Genomic DNA, 22,411 nt, shown 5'->3' with positions numbered 1-22,411 from the left:
ATTCCTCAAGAATCTTGAAACAGAACTTCCATTTGACCCAGAAATCCCATTACTTGGTATATATCCAAAGGATTATAAATTATTCTTTTATAAGGACACATGCACATGAATGTTCATTGCAGCACTGCTTACAATAGCAAAGACTTGGAACCAAGAGACATATTTTAAAGAAGTGACTCTGCCTTAATCTTATGGCTTTTACTTTTGTAATTTTTTCCCATTTATGAAAGCAATGCATTTTATAACATTTTAAGAAAACAGAAATGGTGTTTAATATTTAATCTCAATATTTTAAAACTGAACTTCGGAGTGAAAGAATAGAAATATTTTTTCTCACATATATGTACTGCATAAAACATATGAATAATATTTTATTCATGGCATTAAAGAGTAAACTATTAAATTTACTTAATGCAAAATAATCATCTCCTTGTTTTAGATTCAGAATCCAAATATTAAATAGATTTTTGTGCCACTGTTCTCTTCTGTGTTAATATATTCCTTTTTGTCAATGTAATAACAATATACACTTCCTAATAGAATGTCTTTAAATATATTAGGTCAAAAAATTAAAAGACATTACTAGTTAACCTTACATTTCTATTCACACATTTACGTGTAATCATAACTTCATTAAAATATTATAATCACCATCATAAGAACTGTCTTTGAACAGGAAGCCCAGTGATAAATACCTATAATTTCATAAATAATCACTCATTTTTCAAGCTCTGACAATAATTTTATTTCTCATTGTAAATATTAGATTCTAATTTATATTTTATGTTAAATACATTACCCTGTTCTAGCAAAAATGAAATAACCAAATATTTTATTATCAAGAATAATGATATACATTTACACTTTTTATAATTGCAATGAAAAAAATTGATGTATTTAGCTTAATAAACATAGATGGATATTTTAAACCTCAATGAATATAGAATTTTATGTCCCGTATTAAAAAAATAAATCTCTGCATATGGCTAGTCAGTTTTCTTAACACCATTTATAAAATAGAGAATCCTTTCCCCATTGTTTCTATTTTTTAGGTTTGTCAAAAATCAGATGGTTACAGATACGTGGTGTTATATCTGAGTCCTCTGTTCTGTTCCATTGGTCTATGTATCTGTTTTGTTATCATTACCATACTGTTTTGGTTACTGTAGCCTTGCAGTATAATTTGAAGTCAGGTAGCATGATGCCTCCAGCTTTGTTATTTTCGCTTAGGATTGTCCTGGCTATATGTGCTCTTTTATGGTTCCACATGAAATTTAAAGTATTTTTTTCTAACTCTGTGAAGAAAGTCAATGGCAGCTTGATGGGAATAGCATTGAATCTATAAATTACTTAAGACAGTGTGGTCATTTTGGCGATATTTATATTTCTTATAAATCTATTTTAGTTCTGTGTAGATTCTGGATATTAGCCCTTTGTCAGATGGGTAAATTGCAAAAATTTTTTCCCATTCTGTTGGTTGCCAGTTCACTCTAATTATTGTTTCTTTTGCTGTGCAGAAGCTCTGAAGTTTAATTAGATCCCATTTGTCTATTTTGGCTTCTGTTGCCATTGCTTTTGGTGTTTTAGTCATGAAGTCCTTGCCTGTGCCTGTGTGCTGAATGGTGTTGCCTAGGTTTTCTTCTAGAGTTTTTATGGTGTTAGTTCTTATGTTTAAATCTTTAATCCATCTGGAGTTAATTTTTTTATAAGGTGTAAGGAATACAACCAGTTTCAGCTTCCTTTGCACACTGACTTTGTATCCTGAGACTTTGCTGAAATTGCTTATCAGCTTATGGAGTTTTTGGCTGAGACGATAGGGTTTTCTCAATATGCAGTTACATCATCTGCAAAGGAGACAATTTTACTTCCTCCCTTCCTATTTGAATACGCTTACTTTCTTTCTCTTGCTTGATTGCCCTGGCCAGAACTTCTAATAGTATGTTGATTACGAGTGGTGAGAGAGGGCATCCTTGTCTTGTGCTAGTTTTCAAAGGGAATGCTTCCAGCTTTTGCCTACTCAATGTGCTATTGGCTGTGGGTCTATCATAAATAGCTCTTATTATTTTGAGATACATTCCATCAATATCTAGTTTATTGAGTTTTTTTTTATCATGAAGGGGTGTTGAATTTTATCTCAAGACTTTTCTGCATCTATTGAGGTAATCATGTGGTTGTTGTCATTGGTTCTGTATGTGATGGATTAGGTTTATTGATTTGCATATGTTGAACCAGCCTTACATCTCAGGAATGAAGCTGACTTGATTGTGGTGGATAAGCTTTTTGATGTGCTGCTGGATTTGTTTTGCTAGTATTTCACTGAAGATTTTCATATCGATATTTATCAAAGATACTGTCCTGAAATTTTCTTCTTTGGGTGTGTCTCTGCCATGTTTTTGTATCAGGATGATGCTGGCCTCATAAAATGAGTTAGGGAGGAGTACCTCTTTTTCTATTGTTTGGTATAGGTTCAAAAGGAATGGTACCAGCTCCTCTTTGTACCTCTTGTAGAATTCAGCTGTTAATCTGTTTGGTCCTGAGCTTTTTTTGGTTGGTAGCCTATTAACTGCTGCCTTCATTTCAGAACTTGTTATTGGTCTATTCAGGGATTCTACTTCTTCCTGGTTTATTCTTGGGAGGGTGTATGCAACCGGGAACTTATCCTTTCTTCTACATTTTTCTAGTCTATTTACATAGAGGTGTTTATAGTATTCTCTGATGACAGTTTGCATTTCTGTGGAATCAGCGGTGGTATTCCCTTTATCATTTTGTATTGCGTCTGTTTGATTCTTCTCTCTTTCTTCTTTGTCTGGCTAGTGATCTATCTATTTTGTTAATCTTTTCAAAAGACCAGTTCCTAGATTCACTGACTTTTTGAATGGTATTTTGAGTCACTATCTCCTTCAGTTCGGCTCTCATCTTAGTTATTTCTTGTTTTCTGCTAGCTTTTGAATTTGTTTGCTCTTGCTTCTCAAGTTCTTTTAATTATGATGTTAGGGTATCAATTTTAGACTTTTCCTGCTTTCTCCTGTGGGCATTTAGTGCTATAAACTTTCCTGTAAACACTGCTTTAGCTGTGTCCCAGAGACTCTGGTATGTTGTATCTTTGTTCTCATTGGTTTCAAAGAACTCATTTATTTCTGCTTAATTTCATTATTTACCCAGTAGTCATTCTGGACCCCTTCCTTACACTTTATATAAAAATTAACTCAAGATGGATTGAAGACTTAAATATAAGACCTAAAACCATAAAAACCCTAGAAGAAAACCTAGGCAATACCATTCAGGATATGCGCATGGGCAAAGTCTTCATGATTAAAACACCAAAAGCAATTGCAACAAAAGCCAAAATTGAAAATGGCATCTAATTAAACTAAAGAACTTCTGCTCAGCAAAAGAAACTATCATCAGATTGAACAGGCTACCTATAGAATTAGAGAAAATTTTTACAATCTATCCATCTGACAAAGAGCTAATATCCAGACTCTACAAAGAACTAAAACACATTTATGAGAAAAAAACCAGCAACGCTATTGAAATTGGGCAAAGGATATGAACAGGCACTTTTCAAAATAAGACATTTATGTGGCCAACAAACATATGAAAACAAGCTCATCATCACTGATCATTAGAGAAATGCAAATCAAAACCACCATGAGATACCATCTTGACTTTTAGAATGGCAATCATTGAAAAGTTAGAAAACAACAGATGCTGAAGAGGGTGTGGAAACATAGTAAAGATTTACTCTGTTGTTGGGAGTGTAAATTAGTTGAACCATTGTGGAAGACAGTGTGGCGATTCCTCAAGGACCTAGAAATAGAAATTCCATTTGACCCATCAATCCCATTACTGGGTATATATCCAAAGGATTATAAATCATTCTATTATAAGGACACATGCACACGAATGTTCATTGCAGCACTGTTTACAATAGCAAAGACCTGGAACCAACCCAAATGCCCATCGATGATAGTCTGGACAGGGAAAATGTGGCACATATACACCATGGAATATTATGCAGCCATCAAAAACGATGAGTTCCTGTCCTTTGTAGGGACATGGATGAACCTGGAAACCATCATTCTCAGCAAACTGACACAAGAACAGAAAATCAAACACCGCATGTTCTCACTCAAAGGTGGATGTTGAACAATGAGAACACATGGACACAGGGAGGGGAGCATCACACACTGGGGTCTGTTGGGGGGAAATAGGGGAGGGAGAGTGGGGGATGGGGAGTTGGGGAGAGGTAGCATGGGGAGAAATGCCAGATATAGGTGATGGGGAGGAAGGCAGCAAATCACGCTGCCATGTGTGTACCTATGTAACAATCTTGCATGTTCTTCCATGTACCTCAAAACCTAAAATGCAATTTAAAAAAAAAAAAAGAATGCTGAATTAGAAAATCCATGCTCACTTATGTACTCTTTATTTATTACTAAGTATTATATTAACTGGTTAAAATGTGCTTGATCTATTAGCCATCTAAAATAATCCATTATTTACATTTCACCTTTCTATTTTTATTGTATATCTCTAATGAAGTTCTTCAAAGGATCCCAGCAGCTTACTCCTGCTCAATCAAAGCCACCGTTCACCTTTTAAGACCAGTGCAATTACTTTTATACAAAGCAGAACACACGCACTGGCTCTATGTTCAAATTAACTGCCCTTTTTAGACAAATCCCCTGAATCCTTGACTTTTAAGACTTTTGGTCATCTCAATCTGTGTTATTGTCACTTAATTGGTTGAAACTGTTGTAGGTATATCTCACTGGAATGAGATTTCTGTTAAACCAATCTTGTAGGATATCTCCACTACTAACTTCTCACAACAGATCATGCCACATTGTCATAATCACAGGGATTATAAATTTCTAATTTACTAATTACTATATAGAACAATGGTTAAGTGTCCAGGACCTCGGGTGAGATGGCATGTATTTAAATTCAAGCTCAAAGGGACAGATGTCAGCAAATAGGACTCTGCAGCACTTGTGCCCACACAAAAGCATCAATATGAACAACTATCATATACAAATATATCTTCACAAGCAACAGGTGATAGATTATAGCACCTTAGTATATCAAAGAAATAAGAATATTCACATTGAATAGAGTAGGAAAAAGAGCTTCACGTTACTCTCATTACCTCTATCCCAACTTGAGGTAGCACAGAATGGATAGAGATACCCTCCAGATGGGGGAAGGGGAAGGAAGTAAGCAATGGTCCTAGCTTTGGACCCCAACACTGGGAATTCCCCAGTAAAACCCAGTGCTAGGCAGAATCCCAGGGCCTCAGACCTCTAGACAGGTGCCTGTGGCTGAGCCTCCAACCATCCCAGCTCTAGGCCAGATCCTGTAGCTCCATGTTCCAGGCATGCTAGATGGAGTCTGTCTCAGAGCCACCACATTGGCAGGCTGAACACAGTGGCTCCAGGCTCTGGACTATTCTCAGCACTGAGGTGGCCCTCATGGCCCCATGCTTCAGACCTGTCTTAGCATCAAGTAAGTAGCCCAACTTCAAATACTAGGTGTACACTCAGAGACAGAGATTCTGTGCCTTTCCAATGCCAAGGTGGTCTCTGTGGCCCAACTCTCCAGGCTGGCACTTGTGGTACTATGTTCTAGCAACCCAGGGATTAGGCCTGATTCAGCAGATTCAGAATCCAGGCCTGTCCCAGTAGACTACGAGGTTGGACTGGCACCTGTGTACCTGGGTCCCAGGCCATCCCCCACAGTCTCAAGCCCTAGGCAAGCCTTCACAGACCTAGCCTCTAGGATGGCACCCACCTAACAAGCCTCCAGGCCATTACCAGTAGACACAGGATCCAGGCTATCACCCACAATCCTGCTCCCCAAGGCAGCCCCCATGGACACAGGCTCCATGCCAGTCCCAGCATCACATCAAACCCAGGCTCTGGAAACACAGGTCTAGATCTGTTCCAGCAAACCCAAGGTCCAGAACCATTACAGGAAACCCTTTTGTCAGGTTGAATCCTGTCAACTGAGTCTGCACGAACAGCCCTGAAAACCCAAACTCCAGTCTAGAACTTATGGACCCAAGATCCACACTTACTATTGCAGATTTAAGGTTTAGACACACCCCACTGTTAGGCCGCCCTCTGAGGAATGAAGTTAAGGGCCCACCCCCTTGTCATGTCAGCCCCTGTGGATTGAGACTTCAGGTCAGCCTCCACACATACTGGGTTTTGGGTCGTCCTCATGGATGGCTTCAGTCCCATCTCTACAGCTGCAATTAACAGGTCCACTCCAGTGAATCCAGGATTCAGGACCAACAGTGTACACCCAGGTGCCAGGCCTTCCCACCTGCTGACCATGTCACCAGGCCAGGCTGCACAATGACTCCAGCAGCAAGCCTACCTCCAGACATGCAGGGCAGCCTACCCAGAATCTCTGGATGGGCCAAATGGCAGAGGGCTTGCCCACACAAAGCCAGTTTAGAGAGACTAAAATACATGTCTACATTTTCGAAAAAGCAGACATCAATGTAAGGAGAAAAGAAAAAGATGTGTAAAGCTCATTTAAAGATGTAATAACAGAAAACTCTCCAAATTTGGAGAAATACATAAATATCTCATTACCGAAAGACCAAAGGTTTCCAAACAGATTCAATCCAAACAAGAAGACACAAAAACATATTACAATCAAACTGTCAAAAATCAAGGACAAAGAATCCTGAAAGCATCAAGAGAAAAGGATATAACATATATGAAAGTTTGAGGATAGCAGCAGATTTCTCAGCAGAAACTTTATAGGCCAGGAGACAGTAGGATGAATATTAAAAGTGCTAAAGAAAAAAAAAAAACTGTCAACCAAGGATACTGTATCTTTCAAAGATGTCCTCCAGAATGAAGGAGAGATAAAGACTTACCCAGACAAACAGAAACTGCAGGAGTTCATCACAATCAGGTCGGAATTACAAGAAATGCTAAATGAAATTCTACACACTGAAAGAACCTGATGCAAATTAGCAACACAAAAACCGTGAAAATATAAAATCCACTGGAAAAAGAAAGTACATGGTCAAATTTAGTTTACCATTATAATACTGTAACGGTGGCATGTAAACGACCACCATTAGTCTTCAGTGTGAAAGTTAAAAAATAAAACTATTAAAAAGAAAAATAACTATAATTTTTAAGAGACACTGTATTAGTCAAAGTTCTCTAGAGGGACAGAACTAATATGATATGTGTATATATGAAAGGGAGTTTATCAAGGGGACTTGATTCACATGATCCCAAAGTGAAGTCCCATGATAGGCTGTCCGCAAGTTCAGGAGCAAGGAAGCTAGCAGTGGCTCTGAGTTTCAAAACCTCTAAAGTGGGGAAGCCAACATTTTGTGTTGCACTGAGGCAGAAATGGGGTAATTTATATAAATAACTTAAGCTGGTGCCTTATACATGGCAAGCTCTCAGTAACTATAAGCTATTTTCATTAGTGAGAGCAAGCTGTAATACTATAAAAGACTTAAACTAGTACCTGTATTTTTTTCTAATATAAAGAGCTGACATTTAGGAAGCCCTATTTTTTTTGAGATTACCTTTACCAATAGATTTCTTGCAGATTTATATCCACAATAGAAATAACTTACTTCTAGTTTTGAAAAACAATCCCTTAGAAGACTCCTGTGTGATCCACATAAGGAAAACATGCTTCCAAGTGCATTCTTTGTCTCAGTGCAAAAATATCATAAAATATATAAACCAATGAGTAATCTCCTTATTTGCTTAAATATCATCTATTACACTGTGTTGAGTTATTGCTCAAACTAACTCTCTCTGCCATAGGTAACATTCCTCATTATCAGGAACAGGCAGTTTCTTCATATAGTATTTCAAAATTATAAATTACTCAGATAATTGTCATTATGATGATGCTTTAGATTTTAGATCCCATTGTTTTGATATGAACTGGCCTATATTTCTCCCACAAACTTTGTAAAAGTTATTTCTTTACTGTTTGTGAAAGTTCACTGAATGAATGTGTAGCATTACCTCTTTGATAAAAATTGAATGCAAAATTATAAATAAAAACACTTCTTAGATTCACTCTTAACTGGTCATTAAAGTAACACTGTAGAAGATGGCCATTTAGGAACAGCTCAGGATTGCAGCTCCCAGTGAAAGCACAGAGGGTGAGTGGACGCCGCATTTTTATTGCCCACAGACTAGGCAATTCCCAGGCAGAGGAGCTCCACGGGTCGCCAGCGTGGCTGTTTTGGCCAGTGTGGCTGTGTCGGCCGGCGCCGCTGCTTTGTGCCACGCAGCTTTGTCAGCGCCCCAGTGCAGTGGTTCTCCATGCACAATGCACTGGTCTGGGTGCCCTTTTGGCTGGTGATTGGAGCCACGGGAAGTCACCCATTCATCTGTTTAAAAAGGGGACAGAACAGGGAACCAGGACAGTAGATTCCAGGGCAAAAAATATGCCACGAATCTCAGTGCCGCTGTTTAAGCCAGCACAGTGAGTCGCCACATGGGAAAACACACAGATCCCGGTGCCTCTTCAACAGGCAACTGGAACACACACACACACAAAAAGGCTCTGAGGCAGGGAGCCAGGCGATCAGGCTTGGCTGGACCCACCCACAAAAGAACAGCAATCAGAAACTCTCTGGAGTGAGAATTTCACAGCAAACGCAGCTGAACCCGGGATGCTCCAGCTCTGTGGGGGAGGGGCGTCCGCCATTACCGAGGCAGCCCACCACTACGGGAGGTAGTCAGCCGATGCTGAGGCAGCCTGCCGTTGCCAAGGCAACCCACCACTGCAGAGAGACTCTGCCTCAACAGAGGCGGGCCACCATTGCTGAGGCAGTTCTAACTATACCCATATAAACAGGACTGCAGGGAAGTTCACTCGGCAGCTGGGCGGAGCCCACAGCAGCTCAGCAAAGCCTCTACAGGCAGACAGTGACTAGGCTGCCTTCTTTCTGGGCAGGGCAGCTCTGAAGGAAAAAAAAAGAAGGCAGCAACATAACGGAAACTCATAAATAAAGCCCTAAATCCCTGGGACAGAGCACCTGGGAACAAAAAGTGGTTTTTGAGTGCTGCTGCAGCAGAACTAAACGTACCTGCCCAGCAGCTCTGAATGAACAACAGAGCTCACAGCTCAGCATTTGAGCTCCTATAAAGAACAGACTGTCTCCTCAAGCAGCTCCCTGACCCCTGTATATCCAAAGAGCCACCTCATAAAGGAGAGATCAGACTGACACTTGGCAGGTATCCTTCTGGGACAAAGAGAGCAGAAGAAGAAAACTGGTAACAACCTTTACAGTTCTGCAGCTGCTGGAGGTGATCCCCAGGCAAGCAGGGCCTGGAGTGGACCTCAGCAGACCTACAGCAGAGGGGCCAGACTGTCAGAAGGAAAACTAAGAAACAGAAATCACCTAATCATCAAAAAACAGAACGTCCACTCAGAGACCCAATCTGAAAGCTAGCAACTACAAAGATGACAGGTGGATAAATCCACAAAGATGGGAAGAAACCAGCGCAAAAAGGATGAAAACACCCGAAACCAGAACACCTCTCCTCCTACAAGGGATCACAACTCCTCACCAGTAAGGGAACAAGGTTGGATGGAAAACGAGCGTGATGAAATGACAGAATCCAACTTCAGAATGTGGGTAGTAAGAAAATATTGTGAACTAAAAGAACATGTTCTAACCCAGTGCAAAGAAACTAAGAACCTTGAAAAAAGATTTGACAAAATGCTAACGAGAATGGACAAAATAGAAAGGAATATAAGTGAATTGATGGAGCTGAAAAACACAACATGAGAACTGTGTGAAGCATGCACAAGTATCAACAGCAGAATTGACCAAGCAGAAGCAAGTATATCAGAGGTCGAAGACCAACTCAATGAAATAAAGTGGGGAGGCAAGAATAGAGAAAAAAGGGTAAAAAGGAATGGACAAAGTCTCCAAGAAACGTGGGACTATGTGAAAAGACCTAATCTACATTTGTTAGGTGTACCTGAATGCGATGAAGAGAATGAATCCAAGCTAGAAAATACTCTTCAGGATATTATCCAGGAAGGCTTCCCCAACATAGCAAGGCAGGCAAACATTCAAGTCCAGGAAATACAGAGAACACCACTAAGATATTCCTCAAGAATAGCAACCCCAAGGCACATAATCGTCAGATTCACCAGGGTTGAAATGAAGGAGAAAATACTAAGGGCAGCCACAGAGAAAGGTCGGGTTACCCACAAAGGGAAGCCCATCAGACTCACAGCAGATCTCTCGGCAGAAACCCTACAAGCCAGAAGAGACTGGGGGCCAATATTCAACATCCTTAAAGAAAAGAACTTTCAACCCAGAATCTCCTATCCAGCCAAACTAAGCTTCATAAGTGAAGGAAAAATAAAATCTTTTGTGAACATGCAAGTACTGAGAGATTTCGTCACCACCAGGCCAGCTTTACAAGAGCTCCTGAAAGAGGCTCTACGCATATAAAGGAACAACCAGTACCAGCCACTCCAAAAACATGCCAAATGGTAAAGAGAATCAACACAATGAAGAATCTGCATCAACTAATGGGCAAAACAGCCAGCTAGCACCAAAATGGCAGTATCAAATCCACACATAACAATATTAACCCTAAATGTAAATGGACTAAATGCCCCAATCAAAAGACACAGACTGGTAAATTGGATAAAAAGCCAAAAGCCATCAGTGTGCTGTATCCAGGAAACCCATCTCGCATGCAAGCATGCACAAACGCTCAAAATAAAGGGGTGGAGGAAGATTTACCAAGCAAATGGAGAGCAAAAAAAAGCAGGAGTTGCAATTCTCACCTCTCATAAATTAGAATTTAAAGCAACAAAGATCAAAAGAGACAAAGAAGGACATTACATAATGGTAAAAGGATCAATGCAACAAGAAGAGCTAACGATCCTAAATGTATATGCACTCAATACAGGAGCACCCAGATACTTAAGGCAAGTTCGTAATGACTTACAAAGAGACTTAGACTCCCACAGAGTTATAGTGGGAGACTTTAACACCCCATTGTCAATATTAGACAGATCAACCAGACAGAAAATTAACAAGGATATCCAGGACTTGAACTCAGACCTGGACTAAGCAAACTTAATAGACATTTACAGAACTCTCCACCCCAAATCCACAGAATATATATTCCTCCCAGCACCACATCACACCTACTCAAAAACTGACCACATAATTGGGAGTAAATCACTTCTCAGCAAATGCAAAAGAACGGAAATCATAAAAAACAGTCTCTCAGACCACAGTGCAATCAAGCTAGAACTCAGAATTCAAAAACTAACCCAGAACCGCAGAGCTTCATGGAAACCGAACAACTTGCTCTTGAATGTTGATTGAATAAACAATGAAATGAAGACAGAAATAAAAATGTTCTTCGAAACTAACGAGAATGAAGACATAACATACCAGAATCTCTGGGACACATTTAAAGCAGTCTCTAGAGGAAAATATATAGTAATAAGTGCCCACATGAGTAGCAAGGAGAGATCAAAAATTGACACCTTATCGTCAAAATTGAAAGACCTAGAGGAGCAAGATAAAAAAAAAAAACCTCAAAATCTAGCAGAAGACAAGAAATAGCTAAGATTAGAGCAGAACTGAAGGAGATAGAGACACAAAAAACCCTTCAAAAAATCAATAAATCCAGGAGCTGGTTTTTTGAAAAGATCAACAAAATAGACTGACCACTAGCCAGATTACTAAAAAGGAAAAGGGAGAATAACCAAATTGATGCAATAAAAAACAATAAAGGGGATATCACCACAGATTCCACAGAAATTCAAACCATCATCAGAGATTATTACAAACAACTCTATGCACATAAACTAGTAAACCTGGAAGAAATGGGTAAATTCCTGGACACTTGCCTCCTCCCAAGCCTAAACCAGGAAGAAGCCGAAAACCTGAACAGACCCATAACAAGGTGTGAAGTTGAGGCAGCAATTAAGAGCTTACCACCCAAAAAAAGCCCAGGTCCAGACGGGTTAACAGCTGAATTCTACCAGACATACAAAGAGGAGCCGGTACCATCCCTTCTGAAACCATTCCAAACAATAAAAAAAAGAGGGAATTCTTCCCAAATCATTTTATGAGACCAACATCATCTTGATTCCAAAACCTGGCAGAGACTTAACAAGAAAAGAAAACTTCAGGCCAATATCCATGATGAACATAGAGGCAAAAATCTTCAATAAAATACTGACAAGCCGATTGCAGCAGCACATCAAAAAGCTTATCCACCATGATCAAGTAGGCTTCATCCCGGGGATGCAAGGCTGGTTCAACATACGCAAGTCTATAAACGTAATTCACCACATAAACAGAAGCAAAGACAAAAAACCACATGATTATCTCAATGGATGCAGAGAAGGCCATTGACAAAATTCAACAGCCCTTTATGCTAAAAACCCTCAATAAGCTAGGCATTGATGGAACGTATCTCAAAATAATAAAAGCTATTTACGACAAATCAACAGCCAATATCATACTGAATGGGCAAAAACTGAAAGCATTTCCTTGAAATCTGGCACTAGACAAGGATGCCCTCTCTCACCACTCCTATTCAATATAGTGCTAGAAGTTCTAGCCAGAGTAATCAGGCAAGAAAAAGAAATAAAGGGCATTCAAATAGGAAAGGAGGAAGTCAAATTGTCTCTATTTGCAGACGGCATGATTGTATATCTAGAAGACCCCATTGTCTCAGCCCCAAACCTCCTGAAACTGATAAGCAACTTCAGCAAAGTCTCAGGATACAAAATCAATGTGCAAAATTCACAAGCATTCCTATACACCAATAACAGACTTAAAGAGAGCCAAATCAAGAACGAACTGCCATTCCTCAATTGCCAGAAAGAGAATAAAATATCTAGGAATACAACTAACAAGGAACATAAAGGACCTCTTCAAGGAGAACTACAAGCCACTGCTTAACGAAATAAGAGAGGACACAAACAGATGGAGAAACATCCCATGTTCATGGTTAGGAAGAATCAATATCGTGAAAATGGCCATAATGCTCAAAGTAATTTACAGATTCAATGCTATCCCCATCAAGCTGCCAATCACCCTCTTCACAGAACTGGAAAAAAACACCTTAAACTTCATATGGAACCAAAAGAGAGCCCGCATAGCCAAGTCAATTCTAAGCAAAAAGAACAAAGCGGGAGGCATCACACTACCGGACTTCAAACTATATTACAAGGCTACAGTAATCAAAACAGCATGGTACTGGTACCAAAACAGAGATATAGACCAATGAAACAGAAAAGAGGTCTCGGAGGCAACACAACATATCTACAACCATCTGATCTTTGACAAACCTGACAAAAACAAGCAATGGGGAAAGGATTCCCTGTTTAATAAATGGTGTTGGGAAAGCTGGCTAGCCATGAGCAGAAAGCAGAAACTGAACCCCTTCCTGACATCTTACACTAAAATTAAGTCCAGATGGATTAAAAACTTAAACATAAGACCTAACACCATAAAAACCCTAGAAGAAAATCTAGGCAAAACCATTCAGGACATAGGTGTAGGCAAGGACTTCATGACCAACACACCAAAAGCATTGACAACAAAAGCCAAAATAGACAAATGGTACCTAATCAAACTCCACAGCTTCTGCACAGCAAACGAAACTGTCATTAGAGTGAATCAGCAACCAACAGAATGGGAAAAAATTTTTGCAGTTTATCCATCTGACAAAGGGCTGATATCCAGAATTTACAAAGAACTAAAACAGATTTACAAGAAAAAAACTAACAAGCCCATTCAAAAGTGGGCAAAGGATATGAACAGATACTTTACAAAAGAAGACATACATGAGGCCAACAAACATATGAAAAAATGCTCATCATCACTGGTCATCAGAGAAATGCAAATCAAAACTACATTGAGATACCATCTCACGTCAGTTAGAATGGCAATCATTAAAAAATGTGGAGACAACAGATACTGGAGACGATGTGGAGAAATAGGAACACTTTTACACTGTTGGTGGGAGTGTAAATTAGCTCAACCATTGTGGAAGACAGTGTGGCGATTCCTCAAGGACCTAGAAATAGAAATTCCATTTGACCCAGCAATTCCATTACTGGGTGTATATCCAAAGGATTATAAATCGTTCTACTATAAAGACACGTGCACATGAATGTTCATTGCAGCACTGTTTACAATAGCAAAGACCTGGAACCAACCCAAATGCCCATCGATGATAGACTGGACAGGGAAAATGTGGCACATATACACCATGGAATATTATGCAGCCATAAAAAACGATGAGTTTGGGTCCTTTGTAGGGACATGGATGAACCTGGAAACCATCATTCTCAGCAAACTGACAGAAGAACAGAAGATCAAACACCACATGTTCTCACTCATAGGTGGGTGTTGAACAATGAGAACACATGGGCACATGGTGGGGAGCACTACACACTGGGGTCAGTTGGGGGGAAATAGGGGAGGGATGGTGGGGGTTGGGGAGTTGGCGAGGGATAGCAAGGGGAGAGATGCCAGATGTAGGTGATGGGGAGGAAGGCAGCAAATCACACTGCCATGTGTGTACCTATGCATCAATGTTGCATGTTCTTCACATGTACCCCAAAACCTAAAATGCAATAAAATAAATGGAAAAAAAAGAATATTAACTCACTTAGACACTTTCATTAATTTACTCCTACATTTGCTGAAATTTTAATATATGGAGAAATGTAAATGAACTTAATATCTTCAAAGACTGTAAGATCATCTGTTAAACATAATTCCCATTAAAAGTAAAACTGTTAGTTCACTAAAAAAACAAACAAAGAAACAAACAAAGAAAAATAACACTGTAGTGGACTTGTGTTTTACCCTTAAAAAATTGGCAAACTGCTAATACATCGCACTTAACTGGGCCAAGTCCATGTCACATTTCACTTTGACTCCGCAGCACCAACTCACCTATTAAGAATAAATGCTTGTTGAATTGAATTAAACAGCCAAACAGCAGAAAAATGAAAGTTGTGGTTAGCAAGATAGGCCTGTCTGAAACACTTCTCTTGTGAAAAAGCATTTTTAATTACCTTGTTATTTTCTAGCATGAAATAATTATTTATAAAAAATGATTACATATTTTCCAAGTTGAGAAAAGAGTTTTGTATTATGTTAATGTCTGCCGGGGAATAAAATAAATACCTTATCAAATTCGTTGGAATTATAAGAATATAAGTATACCTAAAAGTAGCTGTAGGGATACATTTAAATTAAAGCAGCTGCAAGAGTTTATGGTTAGGTCTCGCTTCATGCCCAATATTGTTTGTAAAAAATGCAGTTTCAATTTATAGAATTACAACATGTATTTTAGGGCTGGAGAGCAGCTTAACATGTCCTTTACTGAACCTAGTGAGGAATGCACTGCAACAGGATGTCCATCCAAAATTGAATAGTGACATAAAAAATGCTGATAATCTCTACTGGAGGAAAGAGGTGGAAATGTAAGATGGTGCATATTACTTATATATTTATGTAACAATCTAGGACTTTATTCTTAAAATACTGTGTGGCATATGTGCCTTATTTTTTTTTCTCATAGTTGAGTGCCTGAATTTTGAGGAATTTCAGCATGCTTTGGTGAAAAAAGGAACAGCTATTTTCCAAAAAAGTGAAGGCACTGACTACTTTTATCCAGAGGATGTATTATTGACCAAAACTTAGCACTCTTGGAAAATCAAAAGGAAGGACTTTGCTGCTGCTGAGATGAATATATAGGTAGACGAAGGGAGGAGTATAAGCTATGTGGGAGCCCTAAACCACTGCTCAACTTTTAAGTTTTAGATACCTATCAATGTCATTATTCTCAGAAACTATTCCTTTAAAATTGGAAATTAGAGGATAATAGAAAAGAAATAGAGTTAAGAGTAATCCATCAGTTTACCAGTATTTTATTGAAGTTTTTGCATCAATGTTCATCATGGATATTGGCCTTTAGTATTCTTTTTTCATTGTGTCTCTGCCATGTTTTGGTATCAGGATGATATTGGTCTCATAGGAAGAGTTAGGGAAGATTCCCTTTTTTTATATTGTTTGGAATAGTTTCAAAAGGAATGGTACCAGCTCCTCTTTGTACATCTGGTAGAATTTGGCTGTGAACCTGTCTGGACCAGGATTTTTTTGTTGTTGTTTTAGGCTATTAATTGCTGCCTAGTCTTCAGACCTTTTTATTGGTCTATTCAGAGTTTCAGCTTCTTTCTGGCTTAAGCTTGGGAGAGTGCAAGTGTCCAGGAATTTATCCTTTTCTTCCAGATTTACTGGTTTATGTGCATAGAGCTGTCTGTAGTAATCTCTGATGGTAGTTTGTATTTCCGAGGAATCTGTGGTGATATCCCCTTTATCGTTTTTTATTGCATCTATTTGATTCATCTCTCTTTTCTCTTTTATTAGTCTAGCTAGTGGTCTATTTTGTTGATCTACTCCAAAAACCATCTCCTAGATTTATTTTTTGAAGGGCTTTTTGTTTTTCTAACTCCTTCAGTTCTTCTCTGATCTTAGTTATTTCTTGTCTTCTGCTTTTGAGTTTTGATCTTGCTCCTCTAGCTCTCTCAATTTTGACGATAGGTTGTCAATTTTAAATCTTTCCTTGTTTCTCATGTGGAAATTTATTGCTATACATTTCCCTCTAGACACTGCTTTAAATATGTCCCATAGATTCTGGTATGGTTATGTCTTCATTCTCTTTGGTTTCAAGGAACATTTTTATTTCTGCCTTCATTTTATTGTTTATCCATTCGTCATTCAGAAGTTGTTCAGTTTCCATGTGATTGTGCAGTTTTGAGTGCTTTTCTTAATCCTAAGTTCTAATTTGATTGTGCTGTGGTCTGAGAGACTGTAATGATTTCCATTCTTTTGCATTTGCTGAGGAGTGATTTGCTTCCAATTATGTGGTCAATTTTAGAGTAAGTGTGATGTGGTTCTGAGAAGAATGTGTATTCTGTGGATTTGGGGTGGAGTGTTCTGTAAATGTCTATTAGGTCCACTTGGTCCAGATCTGCGTTCAAGTCCTGGGTGTTCTGGTTGACTTTCTGTCTCATTGATCTGTCCAATGTTGTCAGTGGAGTGTTAACGTCTCCCACTATTATTGTGTGGGAGTCTAAGTCTCTTTGTAGGTCGTTAAGAACTTGCTTTATGTATCTGGGTGTTCCTGCATTGGGTGCATATATATTTAGGATAGTTAGCTCCTCTTGTTGCATTGATCCTTTTACCATTATGTAATGTCCTTCTTTGTCTCTTTTTATCTTTGTTGGTCTAAAGTTCATTTTATCAGAGACTAGGATTGCTACCCCTGCTTTTTTTTTTTTTTTTTTTTTTTTGCTCTCCATTTTCTTGGTAAATATTCTTCCATCCCTTTGAGTCCATGTGAATCTTTGCAGGTGAGATGGGTCTCCAGAATACAGCACACCGATGGTTCTCAACTTTTTATCCAATTTGCCAGTCTGTGTCTTTTGATTGAGGCATTTAGGCCATTTACATTCAGCGTTAATATGGTTCTGTTTGAATTTGATTCTGCATTTTGTTACTGACCAGTTGTTTTGCCCATTAGTTAACGAGGTTTCTTCATTGTGTCATTGTTCTTTACCATTTGGTACTTCTTTGCAGTGGCTGGTACTTGTTTTTCCTTTCCATGTTTAGTGCTTCCTTCAGGAGCTCTTGTAAAGTGGGTCTTGTGCACATGTACCCAGAGCCCAAAGTACAATTAAAAAATAAGAGTAATCCATCAGGAAACAAAATGGTTGTGTATATTATCTACACACTCTCATGCTGAGGGCCTTTAATTCCACATTTTGCTTTGAAATTTACTGTGCTGGATTTTCTTTTTTTCTGGGAAAAACTAATTTTATTTATATACATAAATAGTGATCTATTTTATGTTTGCCTACCTTTTATTTCCTACTGTCCCAAAACCTAAAATGTGCTGGAATTTTCACAGCAAGGGAAAGTTTTGGATAATGACTTCTCAGTCAAAGAGCTGTTTAGCTGGCAGATTTATGCTTCCAGAATAACACAACATGAGATTCTTTGATGTTGTTTCCTGAGTTATTTTCTTTGGAGTATTGTTCTGTACAATTTGGTAAAAAAAAATCTCATGATTAGGAAGTTGGGGAAATGCTGAATATTTTACACTCTTGTTGCAAATTTACAATATATATTTCTATATTGAAGACCAAAAATTCCTAGAGTAAAAGATATAAGCTGAAAACAAAGCAAAAAATTTTGCTAATTAACACAAATTCATGCTACACCTTGGACCAAATGGACCTAGCATATATATTCTGCATTTATATGAAATTTATATTTATATAATTTTATATATTTACATATAAATAGAAATATTTATATTTTAATGTATTATATATACACATTTACAATATTTATATTATATGTAAATTATATAACTATATAATTAATTATATTTATATTATTATTATATTTATGTTTAAACCTGGTTTAAAGCCAGGAATAGTGGCTAATGCCTGTAATGCTAGCATTTGGGGAGGTTGAGGCAGGAGGCTCTCTTGAGTCTAGAAGTTTGAGACCAGCCTGGGCAACATGGGAAAACCACATCTCTACAACTAATACACAAATTAGCCAAGTGTGGTGGTGTGGGCCATTAGTCTCACCTACTCAGGAGGCTGAGGTGGGGATAGTGAACTGTGATGGTGCCACTGCACTCTAGCCTGGGTGGCAGGGTGAGACCCCATCTCAAAGAAAAACATTAAAAAAAAGAAGGAAAAAGGAAAAGGTGGTTTAAGGAATCAAAACCCCATAAATGATGATGAAAAAACACTTCTAGGTGAGAAGGAGTGGCTATGACAGCAAAATTCACTTCTATTTTCATGGAGACAATTTCCTTTTGTTTTTTCCTTTTTATTTTCCATGCTTTTCCCTTTCAATGTACTCTATTAGGAATAAAGAGAAAAATGTCATTTGCTACCCCAAGGGAGCTATTCATTCCACTATAATTACAGTACAGCCTGATAAAAGTGTATTGATAATTAGATGTATTAGCTATGTTTCTCCTGGTAGCAAGCAAAGAAAACCAAATCAAAGTTAGATACATGAAACCTAAGCACAGAAATAAAACCAGGCTCAAAAAAGATCTTGAAAGCAGCTATATCATTTTCAATAACATAATCATTGAACTGCTTTGATCAAAAGCTGTCTTCCTAAGCAAAAATTAAGAATTTTGTGTGAAGATTTAAAATGAAGCCCGCTGATGGTACAGTGAATGCATATATCTAATAAATTAATAGGTACATATGAAATACATATAAACAAAAATTTAAATCTATGCAAATATAAGTGTACTCAAATATCATTGTTCCTGCAACATTGATTTTGTTCAATGTTGTTTCATTATAATGCTGATGAGGAAAAAAAAATCCGTTTCCAGAGAGGCTACTTTCTGTGTGGAGTTTGCATGTTTTCCCCATGCCCATATGGGCATTCTTCATGTACTCCCATTTCCTCCCACATCCTAACATTGTGCATGTTAGATGAGCTGATGTGTCAACATTGTCCCAGTGTGTGTATGTGTCTCTTGCCATGAGATGGCATCCTAGCAAGGGCCGATTCCCACCTTGCTCCCTAAGCTTCCCATGTATGCTCCAGCTATTCTCCGCCCTGAACTAGAATAAACAAATAATTATTTTACTTGTTTCTATTAATCTTTTAAATGTACATATAGTTCACGTTTATTTCCATGTTTAATACTAGAAGTAATTTAGTCTTTCTTTACAAGTTTGATGATGTTTTGTGATGGAAAATATGCCATACAACTTAATTCTTATTTATATCAATTAGCCTAGGGTAAAACTGGTTTCCTTAAAAGTTCTTCTGCAAAAAGTTGCAGTTTCCAAAAACCTATCAACAGCATTAGCTGAGGAGTTACCATAATATATATTTATATATAATTACTTTATTGGAAGAAATAGTACAGATGCCCAACACTGTTGATTACAGGGATTTACTATGAAGTCTATGGAGAAGCCACTCCTTTCCCATTATGTCACTGTCACTAAGGGTAAGTTTGTCAGAGAGGTACTCTGTCATGCCATCTTCCAGAATCCCCATCTTGCTACCCAGAATCAACAAATGTTAACATTTGCATATTTAAAAAATGAAAGTTTTTATAGCTGCATAGTATTCCATTGTGTGTATGTGCCACATTTTCTTTCTCCAGTCTATCACTGATGAGCATTTGGGTTGGTTCAAAGTCGTTGCTATTGTAAACAGTGCTGAAATAAACATACATGTGCATGTGTGTTTATAATACAATGATTTTTAATCCTTTGGATATACACCCAGAAATAAGATTGCTGGGACAAATGGTATTTCCAGTTCTAGATCCTTGAGGAATCGCTACACTGTCTTCCACAATGGCTGAACTAATTTACACTCCCACCAACAGTGTAAAAGTGTTCCTTTTTCTCCACATCGTCTCCAGTATCTTTTGTCCCCTGATTTTTTAATGATCGCCATTCTAACTGGCATGAGGTGATATTTCAACATGGTTTTGATTTGCATTTCTCTAATGACCAGTGATGATAAGCTTTTTTTCCATGTTTGTTGGCTGCATAAATGTCTTCTTTTGAAAAGTGTCTGTTCATATGATTTGCCCACTTTTTGGTGTTGTTTTTCTTGTAAATTTGTTTAAGTTCTCTGTAAATTCTAGAGATTAGCCTTTTGTCAGATGGTAGATTGCAAAAAATGTTTTCCATTCTGTTGGTTGCTGGTTCACTCTGCTGATAATTTATTTTGCTGTGCAGAAGCTCTTAAGTTTAGTTAGATCCCATTTGTCTATTTTGGCTTTTGTTGCCATTGCTTTTGGTGTTTTAGTCATGAAGTCCCTGCACATGCCTATGTCCTGAATGGTGTTGCTTAGGTTTTCTTCTAGAGCTTTTATGGTGTTAGGTCTCATGTTTAAATCTTTAATTCATCTAGAGTTAATATTTGTATAAGCTGTAAGGAAGGGATCCAGTTTCAGCTTTCTGTATATAGCTAGCCAGTTTACCATTTATTAAACAGGGAATCCTTTCCCCATTGCTTGTTTTTGTCAGGTTTGTCAAAGGCCAGATGGTTGTAGTTGTATGGCATTCTTTCTGAGGCCTCTTTTCTGTTCCACTCATCTATATATCTGTTTTGGTACCAGTACTATGCTGTTTTAATTACAGTAGTCTTGTACTATAGTTTGAAGCCAGGTAGCATGATGCCTCCAGCTTTCTTTTTTTCCTTTCTTTTTGCTTAGGATTGTCTTGGCTATGTGGGCTGTTATTTGTTTGCATATGAAGTTTAAGGTGGTTTTTTTCCAATTCTGTGAAGAACATCACTGATGGCTTGATGGGTATAGCGTTGAATCTATAAATTACTTTGGGCAGTATGGCCATTTTCACAATATTGATTCTTCCTAACCATGAGCATGGAATGTTTTTCCATCTGTTTCTATCCTCTCTTATTTCGTTGAGCAGTGAGTTCATGTTCTTTGCAGGGACATGGATGAAACTGGAAAGCAGCATTCTCAGCAAACCAACACAAGAACAGAAAACCAAACACTGCATGTTTTCACTCATAAGTGGGTGTTGAATAATGAGGACACAGGGACATAGGGAGGGGAACATCACACACCTGGGCTTGGGGGGTGTGGGACTAGGGGAGGAATAGCATTAGGAGAAATACCTAATGTAGATGACGGGGCGATGGATGCAGCAAACCACTGCTATGGCAGGTGCATACATATTTAACAAACCTGCACAATCTGCACATATTCCCCAGAACTTAAAGTATAATAAATCTTTTTACTTAAGTTTTTATGTAAACTTGAAGACCGCTTTGTTTATTTTAATCTCTGCCCAATCTCGTTCCCTTAGCTTCTTCCCCAGAGGCAATCACTAGGATGAATTCCGGACCACGTTTCACACTTTACAATGCCCAAGCACCCCCAGACACTGGGGCCAACGACTGCCTATCCCACCCCACCCGGCTCTTTGATGGGCTTAATCTGCTGGTTCAGTAAGTGGCTCTCCAGGAAGTTGCACAGATGGGGATCACCCTGCTCCATGGCCAGCTGGTGCAGCTCCAGGAGGCTGTAGTTGACGCTCTCCTACAGATAGAAGGCACACTCCATGGCCTCTAGCTCACTCTCCCAGTATTCGCGCTCTGGTTTTCAGATGTCGCAAAGGCAGATGCGGCCACCACGCAGGTCTTGCAGAGTCATCAGCTTCTAGGTGTGCTCCCTCTTCTCGTGTGACTGGCGCAGGAAGTAGCGGCCAAAGAGCTCCAGGGCACGGTCGTGGTTGAAGTAGAAAGCTATGGAAGATGTGGACAGGTACATATAGGAGGCCTGGAACTCCA

The sequence above is a fragment of the Sapajus apella genome, unplaced genomic scaffold (assembly GCF_009761245.1).
Source record: "Sapajus apella isolate SASKATOON/1434 unplaced genomic scaffold, GSC_monkey_1.0 scaffold17, whole genome shotgun sequence".
Classification (NCBI taxonomy): Eukaryota; Metazoa; Chordata; class Mammalia; order Primates; family Cebidae; genus Sapajus; species Sapajus apella.
This window is presented reverse-complemented; position numbering follows the sequence as displayed.